At 45.2% G+C, this 12,581-nt stretch overlaps 1 protein-coding gene across 1 annotated transcript in view; it reads right to left on the bottom strand.

Moving 5' to 3' along the window:
• The window catches only part of LOC108577642 (microtubule-actin cross-linking factor 1), an 80,315-nt gene that overhangs the window by 62,302 nt on the left and 5,432 nt on the right, over positions 1-12,581 (bottom strand). The gene's annotated exons all lie outside the window — the stretch shown is intronic.

Below are 12,581 nucleotides of genomic sequence, written 5' to 3' on the forward strand. Positions count from 1 at the left end.
TACCATAACGGTGATTAAACGTTACGGATATTATCGCCTTGGGGTTACAGCTCAACTCAGCTTAGTTTAGCTCAGCTCTCCTCGTTCGTCAATTTTTTTTCCAACGTTCCAGCCTAATATTCAGATGGAAATAAAGAGGAATTGTCGGTCTGTTCGACGAGCGAAAGGTAGTGGTGTATGTAAGACGTTAAAAATACGGTAGACGCGTTCATTCTAATTGACATGACAAGGCATTAGCTGGTAATCGGTTTGGATCGAAGCTCGTCCCAAGTGTCGGAGGGGGCGCGCCTTTGCGAGAAAAGAAAATGATCCGATGTAATCGAAAACGACGCCTGAAACGGAAGAGTGGCATACCGAGGCACAATTGGAGATAAATTGGGACAACGAGGACACTCGTTCTTACGAGAGGCGCACATTGGGATTTCGGAGCGTGTGATAACGGGGGTCAATTGTCGGGACGATCGTCCCTGGACGTGAGCAGGATCGTTGCAGAGGAAATCGCGCAGAGATACCTTTTTCTCTTTCTTTTTTCAAACTCAAAGTTACGTGCTTGGAGTATCGTACACGTATGTATACACGTGATGTCCTGGATTTTTCTGATTATGTTTGACGATGATACACAAGGCGAGCCACGTGAAACGGGCAATTCAATCATCTTCTGTAGCTGCGATGGTGCCAAAAAATTTTTATGCATAATTTAAATGGTGAATAAAATGGAAAAAAATTGAAGCTTCACGTTTGATTTAAAATTCTAGTATTCAAAGTCATTTTAGACCGTATTATCAATGTTTGCTACAGTATACGGTAGAAACAATCACATAAATTCATGTGAAAAATATAAGTGACCTTAACGAAAATAGAAAAATTTTTCTCCCATTTTATGCGTCCTTTGAAACCATTTAAAAAGCGTCTAAAAGTATTCTCGTACCGCCCCTAACTACAAAAGATAATTAGGTAGCCTATTTTACGCGAATCACCCTGTATATAAGTCGTTGGAAGGTTTATTAAAACGTCGCGATAAAAGCGAGAAATGAACTAAAAAGGATAATGGATATATTTCGTTCGTGTGGTTTCGTTTTATCAATACGAGAGAGAGATTGACATCAATTGAATTTATCACTGTACAAATTCGCTATCATTGATCATACTAAAAAAGCAACTACATTACTCTTCCCTTTAAACATCAAACTGTTCTGGCCAATTTTCTTAACGAACCTTCAGAACGATCTCACACTTACGCAACATTTTTCTCTCCCCTTATCTCCGTTTATTCTAAAACACGTACTAAAAGAAGTTCAAATGGAAAATTCGCGGACACCGTGTTTGTAAACCGAGGATAAATGTACGTATATACGCACTGGCGGTTAACTCTTTCGATGAACGTTCCCGTTTGGCCCAAACATTTGCGAATCACGCGCGGCAAACATAGAACTGGCGCGAAATCGTTTCGACAAACCCGCATTTCGCAAGCTAGACACTATCTCTACGTGCGTGTATTGCGTGGACACAAAGGACACGTCGATACACACACATATATATAACCCGTTAAAAGCGATTCTAATGGAAATCTGTTCTACGTTTTCGAGACGCCCCGAAGGTGGTACGCATAATGTACGATCGTACGTGATATTAGGCACACAAAAGACACTTCAAAAGAAGAAAAAAAAAAGTGTAACAGAGTTAGTGGTCAATTGTTAAGCGAATCAAACAATGAAAAAAAAAAAAGAAAAGAATAAAACACGTTGCAATCTCAAAGTTCACCGAAAGAAAAAAAAGAAAAAAAGAAAGAAAGAATACATGTTTACACTGTTGAACACGCGAGAACCGCGTCTCCTCGATTCTCCCTCGTTATCAGACGTGTCGGAGTCTCTGGATCAGACTGCATTCGCGAACACGCGCGAACCATTTTGCCCCGGCTATTTCCGAGGCAACTTCCGCGAAACATTCGGGTCAAACGGCAAAAGGTAAACGACCTGAAAAACGTTACTTCCGTTCGCGATAGCTTCTCGCGACGCGTGATTCCCTGCGTGCTCTTTTTCCCTCGGTTTCTTTCTCTCTATCGAAATAATCCTCGCATTTCTACTGCGACAAGAGAAGAAGAAGAAACGAGGAACAAAGAATACACCGAAGAATCACTTTCGGTGGTGTAAAAAAAAAAAAAAAACCACCCAAGCAATTTTCTACAACACTATTTCTCCTCGTTACCGATTTGTCTCGATTGTTGCGACGACAAAACGCCAAGGGAGGAAGCCAAAGCAAATTCGACGTGAAGAAGACAAAAAAAAAAAGAAAAGAAGAAACCAAACGAAAGTAAAAAAGAAGAAAACGGGTGGATAAAAAAAAAGGGGGTAGGATATAGTAGCAGGGCAATTAGAAAAGAAGTTCTCGAGTGGTAGGAGAAGAGGAGAGAGGGTCAGGGACACAAGGTATTGGACGAGGTCCAGCAGCATCGGCATGCCAACTCTTCACCTACCGTGCGCCTCGATGAACATCGCCCAGCAACCCCAGAAAGCCTGAGCGCTGCTGGAACGTTGTTCCGTCGGCCCATCCACCCGCCAATTCTCCCGTCGTTCCATCATCCACGAAAATCCATTTTCGTTCTGACCTTTGAACTTGGATAGCGACTCCTCGTATCCGTGCTGCGATCGCTGGGCACGATGATGCTCCGCCACTGTATCAGCCGGATCGAAACCGAGTCTCTCCTTGTAATAAGCCTGAGTGGACATTTTCTCGTTTGTTCGCCAGGATTATAACAGAACCTTCCTCTTCTTCTGCCTCTTTTTTCTCGTTTCTTCTTCTTCTTCTTCTTTAGTTAGTCCTTTCGAGGTTGGACAAGAATGAGTGAACTTTTAAGCTGTTCATCGAGCTATCTCTTCTTAACGTATCATCCTTTTTCCACACTTTTTATTTTCCGTCTTGCTTTAACGAAGATACGCGCACACCACTGTATCTGCAGTTGTCCAGGTAACAATTCTTTCTTCTCTCACGTTTCCGTGTCTTCTCCGGTGGCTTCGGGACACACTTTTCGAATCGAAACACTTAGCAAAAGTAAAGACTTATCTTAATGGAAGGTTTTAATAATATATATATGTATATATATATGTATATGGCACTTGGAGTCGATGGAAGACTCAGTTCTCTCTCTCGTCCTTAATTAAACACACTTTCCTCCGTTTCGTGGTTGCTGCCACCGTGTTCTCCCCTCGGACACGTTCGTTTCTTTTTGGATCGGATACGTTGACACTGGTTGTCGCGTTGCACTGTATGAAAGAATAGAAATAAAACGTTTTCGAAACTATGCGTATCGCGCGCGTCTGTGGACAGGGTATATGGACGGACGTATGAACGTTTTTCTTTTTCGTTTCTCTCGACGACGACGACGACGTGTGCGTGTGTGTGCGCGTGGTTATCAAGAGAAGAATAGAGAAGAAAGTAAGGAAGAAAATAATTTCGTAGACCGAGTTGGGGACACAATACGTGGACCAAAAGGAGGAAGAAGAAGAGAGAAACGGCTAATTTCGTTCCCCCCGTTTCGTTTGTCCGTTCAAACTTCTCTCCTCTCTCCAGACACACCGCACGAACGAAGCTTAACGAATCAACGACCGAATTTATCACGGGTACGTCGCAGACGTAACCACTCAACGTTTCTCGGGCAAAGTGGCTCGGTGGAACGGCACGAGACGCGGTAATCGGTCTTTCGCTGACGCCTAGTTCATCGTTCCCGCGACGGAACGAGCGAGAGACCCCGACTATATCCGCGCAGACACGATAAAGAGACTAGCACGAGACAATTTTCGTTACTCTACCACTTTCTCTCCCTCTCTTTTACCCTCTCTATCTCTTTCTCTCAACTTTAGCGCGACCAATTAAACCGGACGATTCTATTAGCCGACAGAGAGAGAGAGAGAGGAGAACATACCAAGCGCGTAGCTAACTATCGCGAATGTTGAAACGTACTGGGATAGGAGGAGTACGAATATAGATAATAACAGGAAAGGGATTGAAATATATATCGGCAGGGGATAGAGTGCAGCGTGGTGGTGAACAGCGAGCGAATCAGCGATTGTACCAACGAAACGAATGTATATAGACGCGTGAAGTAAGTGAGCGAACCAGAGGAGCGATCTACCAAACTGACGGTCCACGAGACGCACGGTGACTGAGACACGGGTGCTACCCGGGGAAACCCAAGACCATCGGGATCTCCGCTTATGGTAATGGAAGCAATGGCATGTGGGTGTCGTCTTCTAGATCGGAGCGAAATGCGACAACGCCAATTGCAACACAACCCAACCGTCCACGGGAGACCCTTTACTAATCCTGTTGGTTTTGTCAAGTCAGCTCTACTCTGGAGAGTGTGTGTATCTTTCGTTTCAGTTTTATCGGACACCTGGCGAGTCCTCGCTATCGATCCACCCTGTGTTCAAGATTCTCGTACGGGGGAGCGAATATTGGGGTGCGATACTGGGACGTGAAAGGATCGATTGTCTGATACTTCGGGTCGGATCAAGTTAGATGTGTGTTTCTGGTCGTTTCGTAAGTTCGTGAGAGAATATTTCGACGAAAAAGCAAATTCGTTCTCTGTCTCTAATATTTCTCTAATTTTCTCGAGAATTTTGAGGGCGTTCTTCATCCCTTCGCCGTGAACGATTGTGAATATAAAAAAATACGCGTGGATTATTTTTTTGAAAAATATCATATTGAATATTTGAATAAACAGCAAATTTCTTATTGAAAAATAGAAAATTCGCTCTGCGTCTCTAATATGTCTCGAGATACTGGGCTAAATATATCTATCATCTCGAATTTTAAGGGCGATTTTCACCCCTTCACTGTGAATACTTTTCCGAGAACTACTGTGTACCAAAATTTCATGAAAATCGGGGATTATCCCTGCAACTGTGTTTATCGAAAGAAGATACAACACCCTGTTAAGAGGAAACGAGCGAGAAAGAATGGATTACGTAGGTATTGAGTAACACTTTTTTCCTCGGAACGTGAAAGTTTCTTGCACTGGGGGGGAAAAATTGAATTAGCGACCTAGTTATGTATCGTGTAACTCCATAAAAGGGTTAATATCCTCGGAGAAGTTCAAGTTGGTTAGGTGTCCCCAGCGGTGGTGAGAGATGAACGTTGAATCGCGAAGACTCGAACCGACTCGACCCGACCGGACGACTCGACTCGACTCAACTCTGCCCGGTTCTCTCTGGTACCGACGGAATTAGATGCGAATAGAAAATAGAGTAACGCGTGTCACGCGCCACGCGGTGTTAGGTGAACTTCTCCTTCTAACCGTGTCCGTTGCATTGGTTAGACGACGTATAGAAAGTTCGAGAGAAAGTACCGCACGTAACGCGCCAACAGAGTCACATCTGAAGTTTTATCGGAAGAACCGACCGATCTTTACACAAATTCCACCACGAAAACCGTCTCCTTTGAACCGTATCCGCAACAGATGATACATTACCACGTTGAAATGTAAATACTACACGTATCACCGGTACTTGTCTCGTGTTTAGATCCAACGTGTACATATGTCATCGCTGCGAATAGCGTTAAAAAGAGCACGTGTACAAACGATCAACAAAACCTCCCTCCGATCTCCCCTTTGAAAAATCCAACAAGTTCCTCTAACGTTCCTTTCAACCCGTTCGGATGATAGATACACTACTACGTCAAAACTTGGCGTGTAAATTGCAAATATCACACGTATCGTCCGTACTCCAAGCATTTGTTGATAGAATTAATCGGCAACTCCGGTATACTTTTGCGGTGAAACTTTCGAAACCCCTAAGTTTGATTTTGGAAAAAGAATGTTTATTGTTCATGAATTTATTTATTTCTATTTCTCATTTTAATTTCCACTGTTTCAATAATACAGAAAACCCTGAATTTTACCTTCTAAAGTTCTCCAAAGCAATTACGCGTGTCGCCGTAATGGCGCCATTGGAGTGCAAAGGGTTAAGTTCCACCGTGTATGTCACAATTATCAATTCACAAACGAAGCGTCCGAAACGATCTCGAAAAAGAAAAGAACCGAGAGAAACCCCCGTGAAAAATCCATGAAAGTTCCCAACCAGCTAAGCGATCCTTTTAAGCGAAACACGTCTGACAAAGTGTATTATACAAAACGAACCGCAAATGAAACGATCGATGACATCACGTACAGGTCGAAACGCAACGTGTTTTTCTTTTTCTCTCCCTTTCTCCCCACCAAAGGTGCGCGTGCACCACCTACGAGATATCTTTCTCCCTAGCGTGAACGATACCGCTTGTTCTCGCCTTCTAAACGCGCGTAGTAAACCGCGCCAGGTAGAGAAAGGTAGCGAAGGAGGCTCAGGCGAGCATATACAGTATAGAAGCACCAGGTGAAAAGCTACGAAGAAGGAAAGAGAAGACGAGGAAGAAGAGGAGGAGGAGGAAGCGCGTGTACGCGCATCGTTGTTGCAGAGGAGCTGGCTCGGCGGCATTCTTGCGGCAACGGCGTAGCAGTATAACGGGTCCATAGTCGGCACACGGAGGACTTCTCGAGGGCTCTTCGAACCGAGAGAAGCGAACAGCAGCCAACGGAGAAGAGAGAGAAGGACTCTCTCTTCCAGCAGTTCGGTGTACAACCTTGAGGCCCGCACGCGGCAAAGCGTGCCTCGCGACTTCTTTTTCCACTCTCTCCCTCGCTCTCTGTGTTTTCACAAGCCTCCTCCGCGTGTATCGTGTCGCTTCGCAGCGGAAACCCCACCTATCTCTCCCTGTCCTCCTCTCTCTCTCTCTCTCGTAACCGTTTCCAGCCGAACGATAACACGTTTCGGGCTATGATCCTCCGGAGAGGGAATTTGGTTAATGGATTTTCGTGAAGCTCTCGGCAGATGGAGAAATGAGAAGTTTATTGACTAATTTGTTTATTTTGGAGGTGATTGGGAAATTTGATCGAGATGGTGAGAGTGGTGGAGGTTGTATTTGGATTTGAGGATGTGTTTAATTCGATTGTTCTTGAGGTAGAGGACGTATGAGTCAGGATAGTCTAGGCCGACTCATGAAAGTGGATCGGTGAATGCGTTAACAACGAAAGTCGAATGTCGTCGTTGGTCAAAACCTTCAATGTGAAACCAACATTCAAGGCTTTTCGTACACTTAGGGTACACACTTATCTGAGAGCTTTTTACAAGTGTTCGACAGTGCTCTCAGAGTGCGTGTACGACTCTCCGCCTTTTTTCGTACACTTAGGGTACACGCTTATCTGAGAGCTTTTTACAAGTGTTCGACAGTGCTCTCAGAGTGCGTGTACGACTCTCCGCCAGCACTTTGGATGCCGTGGGCACTGATAAATTTGACTCTCGAGAGCGACTCGCGGTAGTTTTGCTTTCGAGGGAGAACGTATAGTTGGTGGAAGCGATGTAGCGAGGTTGTAAATTAAAGTAAAGTGTAGCTGTACTCAGGGGCGAGTATTATTTACGAATTGCCGGTAGACAAATTTTTTGAACATACTGCAACGGAGAAGGTAATAATAGGCAAGGCTGGAGCTCCTTATCTTCCTTGAATTACTGTTTTGACGCTTAGATTACGCGTACTTGGACGTTTCACTGATTTCACGAGCTCACTGTATCGCTTCCACGGACTATACTCCCAAATTCTATGTCCAACTCTCCGCTGGTACTCTCAGTCCAGTGTACACTGATAAATTCGACTCTCGAGAGTAACTAGAGACAATTTTACTCTCAAATAGACACGTACCCTTAGGATACATACTCATCTGAGAGACTTTCACGATAGTTGCTCTCGAGAGTACTCTCAAATTGTGTGTCCAGCTCTCTGTCTTACTCTCAGCATAATGTACACTGATAAATTTGACTCTCGAGAGTAACTAGCGACAGCTTTACTCTCAAATAGACACGTAGCCTTAACTGTGTCTTTTATTATGAAAAATCTAAATTAACAGCCTAACAATCGATCGAACACTTCCCGATTCCCCATCTATCGATCCAAGTTTTATCAATGCCCTCGACTAAACACTTCACGTAATTGCCCGAAGCATCCTCCTCACCTTAGCTCGTTCCAGTTACGTCCTACTTATGAAAGGCACGCTCGAACAGCCGCTAACTCTTTCGCGTCGACCTACAGAGAGACTTCTTGGATCGGACGTAACGTAACTACCGATCGCATAAGTTCTCCCTCCGCAATGAAACGCGTAATTCTAGATGTGGTATATCGATTACGAATCGACCTTTCTCAAACCACCCGCGTACCGATCAACCGTTTCGCCGCGATTCTTCTCAACCTCGAACTTGATACCCGCGAATCTCGCGCTCGAAAACACGCGCGCCGTTCGAATCGAACGCGCGTCGGAAGTCGAGGGGCCTTGGAGAGGCGCGACCTTTGAAGAATTCGACGAAAAGGATCGCTCGTAAATATGTCGTTTAAACGTGAAATTTCGGTTCGAAAAGGTCGATCTTTCGGTAAAACCGTGGAACGAAGAATTCAAAGACCTAGGACTCGTTAAGTTTCATCCTAATAGAACCTCTCTAAACTCCGTTCCTCTCTCGCGACGCAACTGAAACTGGTTTTCGAGGTTGCAAACTCGCGTCCAACTGCGTTTCCAAGGTATACACACGTGAGATAAAACATTCGACGTGTTATTCCGTGTGAAAAACACTGTATTTCACCGTTTTTATACATGTATACCTGATCTCGCGATAAAGTAATCCGTGTGAATTTATCGCGATTACGTTCGATTTCTCAATGACACGAGTGTACGACGAGTGACGGATCTTTCAACGATCGCGCAATCGGTGCAATCACGTCATCGACCCGGTCGAAAAGAGCCGTGTGGCAGAAAAACGAGGCGTATCGAGCGAAGGTGGGATATCTTTGACGACTACCAGCCCATGGTGGAGTCGGAGTGAAGTGCGAGCACTCAAAGTCTCCGACGGCGTTCCACACGGTTCCAACGGCGATAAAGCTTACTTGCACTTTCGCGGGTCTGTTAACGCAACAACCAAATACGGCTTTCGGTGCGAACACGCCTGGAGGTCGTGTGTACGAAAGGTGGGGCGATATACTAACCGAACGGGTAGAAAGAGAGCGAGAGAGAGAGAGAAACAGGGTTTCTGCTGTGACGATAGCGGAGTAACCGGAGCAAGCATGATAGAGGTGGTAGAAAATGAAGGAAAAACTGCGCCGAAGGACGAAGACAGTGTTTTTCCATCCGTTAACCTGTTAATCGTTCTTTCGATGGTGGGAAAAGATGTAGCAGTCGATTGGGGTTATCTTTTGTTCTAGTAGATCCAGTGGGAATTGGTAATTGTTACGAATTCGTTATCGTTGATCGGGAGGTGAGTATTTATGAAGGACGATGTACAGTCAGAGGAAGAAATATAGCGAGGTCGTAAGATTGGGCGTCAAACTCTGCACGTTTAATTGAAGTTCAGAAACAAATAAGTAGGTGAATACTTACGAAGGACGAAGGTATAGTCGAGGGAAGAAATGTATCGGGGTCGTAAGATTAGGCGTGAAACTTTACACGTTCGATTGAAGTTCGAGAAAAGAATAGATAAGTGAATACTTACGAAGGGCGATGTATAGTCAGAGAAAGAAATATATCGAGGTCGTAAATTTACACGTTCGAGGATACCGACAGAAACCTGAGAAGACAAAAGTTAGAAACCTCGATTAGAATTGCACCAAGTATCCCGTACTTTTGTTTCAGCGAGCTGATCTTAAATATCACTCTATCAATAGATTCCACCAATTAACAACCTCGACGATATTTCTCCCTCCGACTATACATTCGCAAGCATGCAACGGGTGTATCGTACACCAAAAGGACAGCCAGATAACGAGGGATAAACGCGGAGGATATCGCGGGAGAGCACGGAACGAAATAATTGGCATTCCGTTGAAACTCGCGTTGAACCGCCGCTCAATTACACCAGCTGGAGTAATTTGGCAAGAAAACACGCGAGTCCGTTCCGCTTCGAGGTACCACGCGCTTTTCTCGCTCCCTGTGCACGCTTTTCTGGGAAGGAACGACGGGAATTCAAAAACTTCAAGGGGACACAACAAGACTGAATCTCTTAACTCTCTATACACACACACACACACACCCTCCGATGGTAGGTATATATATAATAACTGAGGAGAGTATAAAACGACGGTTTCTTCTTCTTCGTACGTTGTTTCGACGTAATCGCGAAAGAAGCGAAACGAGGGTACACAAGCGACCGGCTACGACCGATTCGGGCCAGAGAATAGGTCGATCGGACCAAATTAAGAAATTCCACGTACGCGACTGGCCGGACACATAACGCGCTCTCGCTCATATGTACGTGATTGTGCCGCGGCGCGGCGTGTCTCTCGCGAAGCCGGTTTGTCATAGAGCTGAGCCGCGCGCGCGGCGGCGGCCTGCAATTATTACGCAATCTCCGTATTCGATGAAAACGACTTTCTTCTTATTCACTCACAGCTCAGAAAACCACCGTGCGTCGGTCTATACATCTATTATTCGCCTACGTGTACACCGTGTCGCGGGCTATTTTCCATGTGAATATTTGTCACATTGTACGTATGCTTCCACGAATAGGAGCTACTAGGAAAATGTGTAAACGTAAGTGTAGGTTAGAAGTTCTAATCACAATGTGAAGAGTATGAATAATATTGCGATACCAGATACGAATCTATCAGCAGAATTTTTTATCATTGATAGTCTGTTTCAATAGACCGGCTAATCTTGTCATTATTAAAGGATAAAAATATCAATGGAAAAGGAAAATGTTACCGAGTCACTTAAAAATTTTTAAGTAATTGTTTGAGTACGATTATTGTGGGAAATTGTTTGTCGCAAAGGTGAAATCACCGAATGACATATTGTGAATAAGATGCTAAGAATCCTGAGACACCGTGTATATATGTATATACACTTCTGGTAGCGCGGTATCTTCACCGATCGTGTCGACACCTTTCAACGTTCTTGTCTCATTGATAGCTGGACTACACTTCTGGCAGCGCGGTATCTTCACCGATCGTGTCGACACCTTTCAACGTTCTTGTCTCATTGATAGCTGGACTTTTACGTCAAACCCTCTCTCTCTACTGCTTGTAAATAATCTTTCCTTTCGGGGATCATGTTTCAAGCCCCTATTATCGAGCTTTCAAATAGAACGCGCCCTACCAACGTAAAGAGAACGAAGAAACAGATGACTATATATGAGTCAGGTCTGCCTAAAGGGGATTCTAGGAATGCCAACGAAAAGGAAAACAAAGGGGAGAGAGAGAGAGTATAAGGAATTGTAATCTTGAATGAAATCTAGGGGGACGATAATATCGCAGGTATATACAAGCATTTCTCATTTTGGTGAATCGGTCGCTTAACCATTCGTGTTCGATACGCCGTTTCGTGATTACCAACAACGCGCGTGTTAATGGAAGGGACGCGAGAGAGACAGAGGTGGGGAAGGATCGAGTGAATAAAACGTACAACCGAACTGTGTATCGAAGCGAGAAAGAGAGAGAGAAACACAGAAGGGGAGAGACAGAGAGGTAGAAAGAGCAGGGAGGTGCCGCGGAACGAAGCGTGACTCACGAACGCGCCTCGTGTTTTGCTCGAGAAGCCATGGGCTTGCCGAAAATTTTTCACCCAGTACGTACCACGATATTCCACAGATAAAAACAATCAACAACTGGAACGTGCACCGATGCGTTCAAAACAACCTTTCACGTCGCGCACGTGTCAAAAGTAACAACAAGAAACACCAGTCAAACGTCATGATTCCCTCTCTTTGTTTTCCATACTAAATTATATCGCACAAATATCGAAACCTCCAACTTTTTTTTCAGTCACGTATTGAACGACGTCGATTATCGATGGTTATATCTCGTTCGACACTCTTCGATCGATAGGTACATGTTTTATCTCGAACGCGAGCGATGACACTGTTGCGCCAATCACGATTTGCCGATTTTAGTTGACAGCCCCGACTTAATCAAGAAAAACCGAATCCACGGACCGCCCGTTCATACCGTCCGTCCAACCTTTCGCTGGTACACGAGACGTGGCACTGTGGAATTCCTTGGTAGAAGGTACACACCGCCACGACAAACGTTGACGAAGTCGACGCGCGTATCCGGAACCCCGCCGTAACACGGCCAGGTAGCTGTAGGCCGTACGACGAGGACGGAGTGACTCGCCGAGAAACGCACGCGCGCGCACGCTCGCGCGCCGAGAAACGGTTGGAGGAATAGAAAAAGACGGAAAGGTGGACCGAGAAGGATGAATGGGCCGAGGAAAGAGGAGCAACGGGCGGATAAGGAACACGGACCGCGACGATCGGTAAGGGAGGGACCCAAGAGACCGGAGCGCTCTCTCGAGGAATAGCAACGCGTGTGAAGGGAGAACTAGATAGACAGAGACACAGAGAGATCAAAGTGAGAAAGAAGCTTAGAGGACAGGGACGGAAAGTGAGATAGAACGAGAGCGAAATGGGGAGAGAGAAGGATAGAAATACAGATGAGAGGAAGGAAGGGAAGGGAAGAATGAATAGGAAGGGAGGAGACAGAAGGGGAGAGAAGGAGAGCGAGCGAGCGGCTTGCGA

Source organism: Habropoda laboriosa, unplaced genomic scaffold (genome assembly GCF_001263275.1).
Source record: "Habropoda laboriosa isolate 0110345459 unplaced genomic scaffold, ASM126327v1 scaffold5, whole genome shotgun sequence".
NCBI lineage: Eukaryota > Metazoa > Arthropoda > Insecta > Hymenoptera > Apidae > Habropoda > Habropoda laboriosa.